We start from the raw sequence: 13,872 nt of genomic DNA, 5'->3' as shown, positions 1-13,872 counted from the left end.
TCAATTTTTTTCTACAATGTAGAATCTGAATAAACCCTGACTTTTCAGAACTTTTTGCTAGACTGATCTTAAAAATTAGAACCTCACACAAATTTTCACTATGGAACTCTATGGGAAAATCACAATTTTCGTAACCTTTTCACCAATGGACATTTTTTCTATAATGTAGATTTTAATGAAACTTCTCAAGTTGTAAATATTCATATTAAGCCATTATTTTGAATTTTTTATGTGTCATATATTTTAACAATAAAAGGGCATAATTACTGGCTTAAACTTTTTTTTATCTAGAAATACAATGTATGCACATTTTGCGGCGGAAATATTGTGCGACTCCAGGATCACAATATATTTCTCTTAAGGAACAGCTGCTGTTTTTTTCGACGCAAACCTAATTATCTTTTTATTTCACATATATTTACCAAAACTGATATTTAAAAAATGTAAAAACTTTGTTCAAGAGCTTAAAGCGGTTAATCAGATTTTGGTCAACTAAAACTTGGTCAATGAATGGATTAGTTCAAACTTAACAACTAAGCATTTAGTTTATACAGAATTTATTTTAGGTCGATTGTGAAGGAAGTTCTACAACTTATATTAATCACTCTCGACACCTCACTCCTGATGGAATCCATCGCCACGAGGGTATGATAGAAGAAGCCAGTTTCCCTTTAAATACTGAGCGCCAAGCAATGTAGGTACTGGTACCATTTTTTTTTTACGTCTTTGGTATGACGCAGCCTGAGATCAAACCCACGACCTCCCGCACTCGAAGCGGACGCTCTACCACTAGGCTATCGAGGCATCATTTACTTATCTGTGTTCATAGTGTTCTTAATACATGTTAGATTTTCACCAAAATTATTTTTGAAAAATTTTCTAACCAAGATGGCATTATTTTATTTAATAAACATATTTTGCCTGTTAGATTTTCACCGAAATTATTTTTGAAAAAATTTCCTACCAAGATGGCATTATCTTATTTAATAAACATATTTTGCCTGAGAACTAATATGAATATAATCACTACTGTATCAAATTTGTCAAAGATGTGCATTGAATAGTATATATTTTACCAAAACTCATTAGAAATTAGAAAGTTTATATAGTTATTACCTCCTTTTATCTATACTTTATATAAATACTTTTACATTAAAGGGAGGCAATTACAAAATTTCCTGAAAAGTAATAAAAAATAAATTTTGAGTAGGAATCTAACTATATGTAGTTGGTCTTTTTGTTTCTTAAAATAAATCTTTAACAGAATACATGAAAACTGAAAAATATAAAATGTTGCTCAGATGTGATCGTCCACCCTTGAAAACAAATTGACAATACTGATGTTAATAAATAGTTTATCGCAAAGACACACATTAAAAAGAAATCATGTGCAAACAATGAAATACAGATGTCAGTACAGAAAAAGTCCACATTATCAGTTCCACTTCAACTTAATGGAGGATAAAAATAAGAGCTGTCTGACAGTAAGACAGCGCGCTCGACTTTTCTCAGTGCTGGACTCTGAATTTGAGCATTGCCAGTAAAAAGAAAATTCCTAGTTATAAAGGAACACAACTCTGTCAAAATTCAAACCAGAGTATTGGGGATTAAGTTTCAAGTCAAAAGCTTTAATGGTAACAGAGATATTAGACTTTATCAAAAATTTTAACAAAAAATTTTAAGTTAAAAAGGGGCATAATTCTGTCAAAATTCAAACAGAGTGATGGGGATTGTTTCGCGTGGTGTAGACTTTGATGGTAAATAAGTATATTAAGTTTCAAGTCAATAGCTTTGAAAGTAACAGAGATATTTGACTTTATCAAAAACTTTTACCAATGCCGACGCAGACTGTAACCGGGGCGAGTGCAATAGCTCTACCTTTTCTTCGAAAAGTCGAGCTAAAAAAAGCATGTAATAGCTCATGCTATACTGGCGCTAGTGTCATATGATGCAGGTGACATCAAACAAATATTTTAAGTTTGAACCAAATCTATTCAGTACTAACAGATGGAGTGAAAGTGCATCAATACTTCAACCTGAAATTCTAATTATAAAGGGGGCATAACTAATGAAATATTGGCTTGAGAGCTATGGCCCTTATGTCATGTGATGAGGGTGATGGTAAGGAAAACCTAAGCTTTAATGACTTTTTTTAAGCTTGGAGCAAACAAATAATGAAATATAATAGAGATAAAGTAAAAGTACATCAAAATGTTAACCAAGGGGCAGAGCCAGATACCAAAGTGGTTAGGAGAGCTCTCTATAAACTGTACTTTGTATAGCTGCACTGACAAAAAGCAACTTATATTATTAATATTATACCGACTGACCATGCGCTGCTTTTTGTTTACAAGGCATCAGTCTCCTGTGTTCAGTATTAGGAATTTCCTGGACTTGGTAAATGTTGAAACAAATTGACTGTAGTTGATCATTTCCCTCTATTGCTAAAGAAAAATATGTAAAATAAAATATGTAATTTATCATCCAGAAAGATAGTTGCTTAATTTCATTATTCTTTTACAAAGGGTGACAACTCTGCCAACATAAATGGAAATGTCTTTCTTGTACAACTTTTTGTTACACTTCCTTTAATAAGGCATTAAATTTTGTACTTTCAGTACTTGTTTTATCCTATACATAAGAAAAGATGTTGTTTGTTTGTTTGTTTTGGGTTTAACGCCGTTTTTCAACAGTATTTCAGTCATATAACGGCGGGCAGTTAACCTAACCAGTGTTCCTGGATTCTGTACCAGTACAAACCTGTTCTCCGCAAGTAACTGCCAACTTCCCCACATGAATCAGAGGTGGAGGACTAATGATTTAAGACACAATGTCGTTTATCAAATAGTCACGGAGAACATACGCCCCACCCGAGGATCGAACTCACGACCCCGCGATCCGTAGACTGCTTAGATAAGATGTTGATTAATTACTTAAATCAACTTGACTGAATGGCAGATCACACAACAAAATGTCCATAGTACTTAATTATGATCTTGTTACTTTCCCAAAATAACATTCTGTTAGTGGACAGCTACATCCAGTTGTTATATGGCAGCAGCTCCTGTTGTTCTGTGTAATTTGTGATAATTGAAATATAAAGTGCAAGATAATTAGACAGTATATGGGCATGATCCAAACACAGATGGATTTGCTCAACTTCTGTCTTTCTTCTGGATTTTGTCTTTACTTGCTATTTAACAAAACTGATAATTCACATTCAGGTAGTTTTGCAGACTGATAAGTAAATAATTTACAATCTGTCAAACTGGATAATGGTCTTATGTTCACAATATATCAATAATTCTTCAACAGTTTATCCAGTTTCAAAATTTTGAAATCATCCCAGCCCTACTTTGGAGTGATTTCCAAACCTGCAGCCTTGATCTTTTAAGAAGCTGAAATGGAAATTTGCTGCAGCTAATTTACAATCCTTGTAATATCAAATTCTTTCCCTGGGGTCTAATATGGCTCCGCCCCGGGGGTCACATGGTTTATATAGACTTATATAGGGAAAAACTTTGAAAAACCTCTTATTCAAAGCCACAGGGCCTAGGGCTTTGATATTTTGTTTGTGACACCATCTAGTGGTCTTCTACTAAGAATGTTCAAATTATCCCCCTACGGTCAAATATGGCCCTGCCCCGGGGGTCACATGGTTTACATAGACTTATATAGGGAAAAACTTTTAAAATCTTCTTGTCCAAACCACAAAGCCTAGGGCGGCTTTAGTATTTGTAATGTAGCATCATCTAGTGGTTCTCTACCAAGTTTGTTTAAATTATCCCCCCTAGAGTCAAATATGGCCCCGCCCTGGGGGTCACATGGTTCATATAGACTTATATAGGGAAAAGCTTTTAAGGTATTGGACCCCTAATAGTAATGTTTAAAAACTTGCATTTGCTTGATATATTCTTAAAGTTGACCATGTTTCGCACTGTCTTGCAGATTTTAAACAACTTTTACCGTGTCGTTTTTTGTAAATTTTGTATGATGCATGGTATTTCCTGAAGCTCCAGTAGAGGCAAATTTCAGTGTGATGGCTACTATTAAAACGTTTGCAAAAATTCATTACAGCATTAATTTTGTTTATAAAAGAAACAACAGACTATTGTTAAACAATTATAAAACACAAAATACTAATGTAAACATCATTTTTTCTAGGGTGCCTCAAGTAAACAGATTTAATGAGACAGCATTCTAACTCCAACATTGAAAAATTAAGGTAGAATCCTGTGGGTCTGTTTTAAATTTTGCTCACTTCATTTAAAAGTAACCTTAAGGCAGAGGTAAAACCTACCTGCATTTCTTTCACAACATGTAATCTAAAGAATGAAGGCAAAATAGAGAACTTTTACTGCACGTAACTCAGGATTTTGAAAGATGTCTAACTCTACCCCTCCTGATTCAGAAGTAAATTCACTTTGAACAGCAAGAAATTGGTAATAAAATAAAAATTTTACACTTTTGTACAAAACATCCATAATAAGTCTTGAAAGAAGTAAAAACTTACCAGAAAAAAGGAAAATATGGAAAAAAAAATTGCTCTCAGTGGGGCTTGAACCTACGCCCCCCCCCCCCACCCCCACCCCTGAAAATAGCAGTCATAGTAGGTTTATATTAGGAACTGAATACTCTTCAAAAAGGAGGTACTCTATTACAGGTCCAAAACCTTAAAATCTTCTTGTCAATAACCTACAACATTCAAATTTGGACCACATGTATGGTTTTGAGTGGCAAGATGAACCTTGAAATGAGTTGACCTTGATTTTGATCTAGTGACCTACTTTTACATTTCTGTAGCTACAGCCTTCAAATTTGGACCACATGCATAGTTTTGTGCACTGAAAAAGCCTTTGACCTTGACATTGACCTAGTGACCTACTTTCAAATTTTTGAAGGTACAGGCTTTAAATTTGGATCACATGCATAGTTTCGTGTTCCGAAATGAAATTTGACCTTGATTTTGACCTAGTGACCTACTTTCACATTTCTCAAGCTACAGCATTCAAATTTGGACCACATGCATAGGATTGTGTACCGAAACAAACTTTGACCTTTACATTGACCTAGTGACCTACTTTCACATTTTTGAAGGTACAGACTTTAACTTTGGACCCCATGCATATTTCTGTGTTCCGAAATAAAATTTGACCTTGATTTTGACCTAGCCACCTACTTTCACATTTTTCAAGCTACAGCCTTCAAATCTGGACCACTTGCATAGTTTTGTGTACCGAAATGAACTTTGACCTTAAGATTGACCTAGTGACCTACTATCACGTTTCTGTAGCTACAGACTTCAAATTTAGACCACAAGCATAGGATTGTGCACTGAAACAAACTTTGACCTTTACATTGACCTAGTGACCTACTTTCACATTTTTGAAGCTACAGGCTTTAAATTTTGACCACATGCAGAGATTTGTGTTTTGAAGTGTAATTTAACCTTGATTTTGACCTATTGACCTACTTTCACATTTCTCAAGCTACAGCATTCAAATTTTGACTACTTGCATAGTTTTAAGTACCGAAATAAACTTTGACTTTAAGATTGACCTAGTGACCTACTTTTAAATTTCTCAAACTACAGCCTTCAAACTTGATGAATATGCATAGTTTTGTGTACAAAGAACTTTGTCCTTGAAATTGATCTAGTGACCTACTTTCACATTTCTCAAGCTACAGTTTTCGAATTTGGACCACATGTGTTGTGTACGGAAATGAAATTTGACTTTGAGCTAGTCAGTAAGTCTTGAAATTTGGAACACTCAAAAATGGCACATTGGTGGGTGCCAAGATCACTCTGTGATCTTTTGTTTTTTATAATGTCAAATATTTGAGTTAAAAACAACAAAGTTATTTCTGTTTTATTTAAAACAATATAGTTTTAAGACAACCAAGGCAGCAGCTCCTTTTCCCAGGACTTGGGACCTCCATATCTTAAGTTTGTCATTGCTCTGATTAACATTTTTACATAGAGATTTTTTTCTATTACTATCAACTTCCCATTAACAGCTAAATATAAACAGTTTCAATCAAGCAATTTTAGACAAACCATAAATCGGGTGGCATTAGAAAAGAGTCACTTCCCCCCCCCCTCCCCCCCCCCCCCAAAAAAAAATGTTTTTATTTATTTTGTTATTTTACATTATTTTATTTATTGTGAAGAACTGATAAGATAATTCACTCACTTGACTTTTTGAAATCCAAATTAAATGCGATTTTTTAAGATTAATTTTTGCCCTTGTGAATCTTTCCTCCATGTGACTGCACATGGACAATAACTAAATGAAAAATGTTAACTTACTGATATATGTGTCTTTCAGAAGCTATTGCCAGGCTTGAAGCTGTTGTCAGGCTTTTTGTACATCAGCCGAAGACAGTCTTCCTAGAAATTATCAGGTTTCACCTCAACACACCTGAAAGAAATAAAGCATCTCATAACATAAACAATATCTGCCATTTACAAGACTCTTTATTACATGAATAAAGTACCAGTCCATAGTTTTAATGACCTATTGTCCGGTACATAGTTAGACCTACTGACCAGTCCATAGTTGAACTTATTGACCAGTCCATAGTTTGACATACTGACCAGTTAATAATTCAGCACTATTTTGCTGGATTCAAGTCAAACTTGATGGGAACAGTTCCTACAAACAACCAAATATCATGGTAAGTCTGTAGCACAACGGTACTTTAAGATATAAATTTTGGTACAAATGATACTTAGTATACTATGTAAGTTATGCATGTTCCAATTTTTATCTACAAAAATTGCAGAATTTTGAATAAAACTCTATCAAAACATGTCATCTGCTTGTCCATTCTTTTCTCTCCTGCATCTTTAATCACCCTCATCCACATTTCCCTGAATTATCTAAAAGTTATTACATACTCACCATCTCATTGTTCTTGTTTATGCTTTACATCTGTCAACTTCATTCTGACCTCCATGTCATCTGTTTGTCCATTCCATTCTCTCCTGCATCTTTTATCACCCTCATCCACATTTCCCTGAAATATCTAAAAGATAGAAAATACATCCTTAATTAGCAATATTACATACTCACCATCTCATTGTTCTTGTTTATGCTTTTCATCTGTCAGCTTCATTCTGACTTCCATGTCATCTGTTTGTCCATTCCTTTCTCCTGTATCTTTAATCACCCTTATCCACATTTCCCTGAAATATCTAAAAGTTAGAAAATACATCCTTAATTAGCAATATTACATACTCACCATCTCATTGTTCTTGTTTATGCTTTTCATCTGTCAGCTTCATTCTGACCTACATGTCATCTGTTTGTCCATTCCTTTCTCTCCTGCATCTTTAATCACCCTCATCCACATTTCCCTGAAATATCTAAAAGTTAGAAAATACATCCTTAATTAGCAATATTACATACTCACCATCTCATTGTTCTTGTTTATGCTTTTCATCTGTCAGCTTCATTCTGACCTCCATGTCACCTGCTTGTCCATTCCTTTCTCTCCTGCATCTTTAATCGCCCTCATTCACATTTCCCTGAAATATCTAAAAGATAGAAAATACATCCTTAATTAGCAATATTACATACTCACCATCTCATTTTTCTTGTTTATGCTTTTCATCTGTCAGCTTCATTCTGACCTCCATGTCATCTGTTTGTCCATTCCATTCTCTCCTTCATCTTTAATCGCCCTCATCCACATTCCCTGAAATATGTAAAAGTTAGAAAATACATCCATAATTAGCAATATTACATACTCACCATTTCTTTGTTCTTGTTTATCCTTTTCATCTGTCAGCTTCATTCTGACTTCCATGTCATCTGTTTGTCCATTCCATTCTCTACTGCATCTTTAGTCGCCCTCATTCACATTTCCCTGAAATATCTAAAAGATAGAAAATACATCCTTAATTAGCAATATTACATACTCACCATCTCATTGTTCTTGTTTATGCTTTTCATCTGTCAGCTTCATTCTGACTTCCATGTCATCTGTTTGTCCATTCCTTTCTTCTGCATCTTTAATCTTCCCTGAAATATCTAAAAGTTAGAAAATACATCTTTAATTAGCAGGGGCCTCCGTGGCCGAGTGGTTAAGGTCGCTGACTTCAAATCACTTGCCCCTCATCGATGTGGGTTCGAGCCTCACTCGGGGCATCGAATTCTTCATATGAGGAAGCCATCTAGCTGGCTTACGGAAGGTCGGTGGTTCTACCCAGGTGCCCGCTCGTGATAAAATAATGCACGGAGGGGCACCTGGGGTCTTCCTCCACCATTAAAGCTGGAATGCCGCCATATGACATAAATTGTGTCGGTGCGACGTTAAACAAAAGAAAAAAAAATAATTAGCAATATTACATACTCACCATCTCATTATTCTTGTTTATGCTTTTCATCTGTCAGCTTCATTCTGACCTACATGTCATCTGTTTGTCCATTCCTTTCTCTCCTGCATCTTTAATCACCCTCATCCACATTTCCCTGAAATATCTAAAAGTTAAAAAATACATCCTTAATTAGCAATATTACATACTCACCATCTCATTGTTCTTGTTTATGCTTTTCAACTGTCAGCTTCATTCTGACCTCCATGTCACCTGCTTGTCCATTCCTTTCTCTCCTGCATCTTTAATCACCCTCATTCACATTTCTCTGAAATATCTAAAAGATAGAAAATACATCCTTAATTAGCAATATTACATACTCACCATCTCACTGTTCTTGTTTATGCTTTTCATCTGTCAGCTTCATTCTGACTTCCATGTCATCTGTTTGTCCATTTCTTTCTCTCCTGCATCTTTAATCACCCTCATCCACATTTCCCTGAAATATCTAAAAGTTAAAAAATACATCCAAAATTAGCAATATTACATACTCACCATCTCATTGTTCTTGTTTATGCTTTTCATCTGTCAGCTTCATTCTGAAATCCATGTCATCTGTTTGTCCATTTCTTTCTCTCCTGCATCTTTAATCACCCTCATCCACATTTTCCCTGAAATATCTAGAAGTTAGAAAATACATCTTTAATTAGCAATATTACATACTCACTATCTCATTGTTCTTGTTTATGCTTTTCATCTGTCAGCTTCATTCTGACCTCAATGTCACCTGCTTGTCCATTCTTTTCTCTCCTGCATCTTTAATCACCCTCATCCACATTTCCCTGAAATATCTAAAAGTTAAAAAATACATCCTTAATTAGCAATATTACACACTCACTATTACATTGTTCTTGTTTATGCTTTTCATCTGTATTCTTAATTAGCAATATTACATACTCACCATCCCATTGTTCTTGTTTATGCTTTTCATCTGTTTCCTTAATTAGCAATATTACATACTCACCATCTCATTGTTCTTGTTTATGCTTTTCATCTGTCAGCTTCATTCTGACCTCCATGTCACCTGCTTGTCCATTCCTTTCTCTCCTGCATCTTTAATCACCCTCATACACATTTCCCTGAAATATCTAAAAGTTAGAAAATACATCCTTAATTAGCAATATTACACACTCACCATCACATTGTTCTTGTTTATACTTTTCATCTGTCAGCTTCATTCTGACCTCCATGTCATCTGCAAGTCCTAAGTTGTCCCTCTCCTTCGATGCTTGTCCCTCTCCTTCGATGTAAGTCCTAACTTGTCCCTCTCCTTCGATGCCAGTCCTAAGTTGTCCCTCTCCTTCGATACTTGTCCCTCTCCTTCGATGCAAGTCCTAAGTTGTCCCTCTCCTTCGATGCAAGTCCTATGTTGTCCCTCTCCTTCGATGCAAGTCCTAAGTTGTCTCTCTCTTTCGATGCAAGTCCTAAGTTGTCCCTCTCCTTCGATGCAAGTCCTAAGTTGTCCCTCTCCTTCGATGCTTGTCCCTCTCCTCCGATGCAAGTCCTAAGTTGTCCCTCTCCTTCGATGCTTGTCCCTCTCCTTCTGTGCAAGTCCTTAGTTGTCCCTCTCCTTCGACGCTTGTCCCTCTCTTTCGATGCAAGTCCTGAATTATCCCTCTCCTTCGATGCAAGTCCTAAGTTGTCCCTCTCCTTCGATGCAAGTCCTAAGTTGTCCCTCTCCTTCGATGCTTGTCCCTCTCCTTCGAAGCAAGTCCTAAGTTGTCCCTCTCCTTCGATGCAAGTCCTAAGTCGTCCCTCTCCTTCGATGAAAGTCCTAAGTTGTCCCTCTCCATCGATGCAAGTCCCTCTCCATCGATGCAAGTCCTAAGTTGTCTCTCTCATTCGATGCTTGTCCCTCTCCTTCGATGCAAGTCCTAAGTAGTCCCTCTCCTTCAATGCAAGTCCTATGTTGTCCCTCTCCTTCGATGCAAATCCTAAGTTATCCCTCTCCTTCGATGCAAGTCCTAAGTTGTGCCTTTCTTCGATGCTTGTCCCTCTCCTTCGATGCAAGTCCTAAGTTGTCCCTCTCCTTCGATGCAAGTTCTAAGTTGTCCCTCTCCTTCGATGCTTGTCCCTCTCTTTCGATGCAAGTCCTAAGTTGTCCCTCTCCTTTGATGCTTGTCCCTCTCCTTCGATGCAAGTCCTAAGTTGTCCATCTCCGTCGATGCTTGTCTCTCTCTTTCAATGCAATTCCTAAGTTGTCCCTTTCCTTCGATGCAAGTCCTATGTTGTCCCTCGCCTTCGATGAAAGTCCTAAGTTGTCCCTCTCCTTCGATGCAACTCCTAAGTTGTCTCTCTCCTTCAATGCGAGTCCTAAGTTTTCTCTCTCCTTCGATGCTTGTCCCTCTCCTTCGATGCAAGTCCTAAGTTGTCTCTCTCCTTCGATGCTTGTCCCTCTCCTTCGATGCAAGTCCTAAGTTGTCCCTCTCCTTCGATGCAAGTCCTATGTTGTCTCTCTCCTTCGATGCAAGTTCTAAGTTGTCCCTCTCCTTCGATGCAAGTCCTAAGTTGTCCCTCTCCTTCGATGCAACTCCTAAGTTGTCCCTCTCCTTCGATGCAAGTCCTAAGTAGTCTCTCTCCTTCGATGCTTGTCCCTCTCCTTCGATGCAAGTCCTAAGTTGTCTCTCTCCTTCGATGCTAGTCCTAAGTTGTCCCTCTCCTTCGATGCAAGTCCTAAGTTGTCCCTCTCCTTCGATGCAAGTCCTAAGTTTTCTCTCTCCTTCGATGCTTGTCCCTCTCCTTCAATGCAAATCTTAAGTTGTCCCTCTCCTTCGATGCAAGTCCTAAGTTGTCCCTCTCCTTCAATTCAAGTCCTATGTTGTCCCTCTCCTTCGATGCAAGTTTTAAGTTGTCCCTCTCCTTCGATGCAAGTTCTCAGTTGTCCCTCTCCTTCGATGCAAGTCCTATGTTGTTCCTCTCCTTCGATGCAAGTCCTAAGTTATCCCTTTCCTTCGATGCAAGTCCTATGTTGTCCCTCTCCTTCGATGCAAGTCCTAAGTTGTCCCTTTCCTTCGATGCAAGTCCTAAGTTGTCTCTCTCCTTCGATGCTTTTTCTTCTCCTTCGATGCAAGTCCTAAGTTGTCCCTCTCCTTCGATGCTTGTCCCTCTCCTTCGATGCAAGTCCTATGTTGTCCCTCTCCTTCGATGCAAGTCCTAAGTTGTCCCTCTCCTTCGATGCAAGTCCTAAGTTGTCACTCTCCTTCGATGCAAGTCCTAAGTTGTCTCTCTCCTTCGGTGCTTGTCCCTCTCCTTCGATGCAAGTCCTAAGTTGTCCCTCTCCTTCGATGCAAGTCCTATGTTGTCTCTCTCCTTCGATGCAAGTTCTAAGTTGTCCCTCTCCTTCGATACAAGTCCTAAGTTGTCCCTCTCCTTCGATGCAACTCCTAAGTTGTCACTCTCCTTCGATTCAAGTCCTAAGTAGTCTCTCTCCTTCGATGCTTGTCCCTCTCCTTTGATGCAAGTCCTAAGTTGTCCCTCTTCTTCGATGCTAGTCCTAAGTTGTCCCTCTCCTTCGATGCAACTCCCAAGTTGTCACTCTCCTTCGATGCAAGTCCTAAGTTGTCTCTCTCCTTCGATGCTTGTCCCTCTCCTTCAATGCAAGTCCTAAGTTGTCCCTCTCCTTCGATGCAAGTCCTAAGTTGTCCCTCTCCTTCGATGCAAGTCCTATGTTGTCCCTCTCCTTCGATGCAAGTCCTCAGTTGTCCCTCTCCTTCGATGCAAGTCCTAAGTTGTCCGTCTACTTCGATGCAACTCCTAAGTTGTCACTCTCCTTCGATGCAAGTCCTAAGTTGTCCCTATCGTTCGATGCAAGTCCTAAGTTGTCCCTCTCCTTCAATACTTGTCCCTCTCCTTCGATTCTAGTCCTATGTTGTCCCTCTCCTTCAATGCAAGTCCTATGTTGTCCCTCTCTTTCGATGCAAGTCCTAAGTTGTCCCTTTCCTTCGATGCAAGTCCTATGTTGTCCCTCTCCTTCGATGCAAGTCCTAAGTTGTCCCTTTCCTTCGATGCAAGTCCTAAGTTGTCACTCTCCTTCGATGCAAGTCCTAAGTTGTTTTTCTCCTTCGATGCTTGTCCCTCTCCTTCAATGCAAGTCCTAAGTTGTCCCTCTCCTTCGATGCTAGTCCTAAGTTGTCCCTCTCCTTCGATGCAAGTCCTAAGTTGTCCCTCTCCTTAGATGCAAGTCCTAAGTTGTCCCTCTCCTTCAATGCTTGTCCCTCTCCTTCGATGCAAGTCCTATGTTGTCATTTTAAGAAATGAGCCGCGCCATGGGAAAACCAACATAAAGAAATAAGCCACGCCATGAGAAAACCAACATAGTGGGTTTGCGACCAGCATTGATCCACACCAGCCTGCGCATCCTATCTCTAATAACAATAGTTAATGGAAACTCTACTAATGTTATGACTATTAATTTAAGAAAATTATATAAGAAATGAGCAGGATGCGCAGGCTGGTCTGGATCCATGCTGGTCGCAAACCCACTATGTTGGTTTTCTCATGGCATGGCTCATTTTAAGAAATGAGCCGTGCCATGAGAAAACCAACATAAAGAAATGAGCCGCGCCATGAGAAAACCAACATAGTGGGTTTGCGACCAGCATGGATCCACACCAGCCTGGATAAAATCGTCGACCTCCCACTAGCAAGATTTGTGGCTTTTTTACACTTCTAGGTTTATCAGTATATCACAAAACCAATGAAATTAACAAGTAACATTTTGAACATTCTATCAGAATTGGATATTTACAATATTCTAAAGATCTGTCCCGCTTTGAAAAAAAGAATGACATTTGTAAAAAAAATTCAAATAAACAACTGTCTAAAAGTATTTTTAACCTGCTATCTAACAGCATTTTAAAAATGGTGAGCTTGTTTAGTAAAGACGTTGAACTGTCCAAAAGTGTGTGCTCTTCATGCAATTCAGTTCCTACATATCCTTTCCGCAGCCTTAACGTACTAAAATGTATTAGCGTCTGATGGCCCCTTCACGCTTCCGTAGAAACAACAATTATTACACGAAACTTATTTTGAAAATATTTCTTAAATGTCTAGGTCTGCAGCTCTCAAATACGGTTATATCTTACATCTAAGGCATATACTGACACTCGAGATCTCAGGCAACATCAAAAATGACATTTTGAGCGATTTGGTGAAGTTTCAAAATTATCAATGTATCCTTGGTCCGTTGCGGACCCCTGTGGGATTAGTGTTTATCCAGAGTATCTTTTTTTCATAGATTAAAAGCTGACATGCTGTACTAAAGCCCAGGTAATATTAATTCGTAATAAAGTGCTTAAAATTGGCTCCCCAATAGCAAAAACAAGAAATATCTTTAAAAATGATGGTCGGCGAATTGTAATAAGAATAGAAGTTTATGAATTTTTCATCTAACATTCATCTTTCATCTAACATTTTTCAAATTGCAAAACTAAACACCGCACTTTAACAATTTAAATGATTCTCTTTTAATTTTTCGCAAAAGTTTCGTAGGG

General features: G+C 37.9%; 1 long non-coding RNA gene across 1 annotated transcript; it reads right to left on the bottom strand.

Moving 5' to 3' along the window:
* Positions 1 to 2,330: 2,330 nt before the first annotated feature.
* On the bottom strand, positions 2,331 to 11,708 carry LOC123523666 (uncharacterized). Its single transcript, XR_006681159.2, has 3 exons — positions 6,906 to 11,708; positions 6,311 to 6,422; positions 2,331 to 2,444 (listed from the first exon to the last, which is right to left on the bottom strand). It is a non-coding gene; the product is annotated as an uncharacterized LOC123523666 (long non-coding RNA).
* Positions 11,709 to 13,872: the final 2,164 nt, after the last annotated feature.

Source organism: Mercenaria mercenaria, chromosome 3 (genome assembly GCF_021730395.1).
Source record: "Mercenaria mercenaria strain notata chromosome 3, MADL_Memer_1, whole genome shotgun sequence".
Lineage (NCBI taxonomy): Eukaryota > Metazoa > Mollusca > Bivalvia > Venerida > Veneridae > Mercenaria > Mercenaria mercenaria.
The sequence above is the reverse complement of the archived record's forward strand: the minus strand, read 5'-3'. Positions and strand labels throughout refer to the sequence as shown.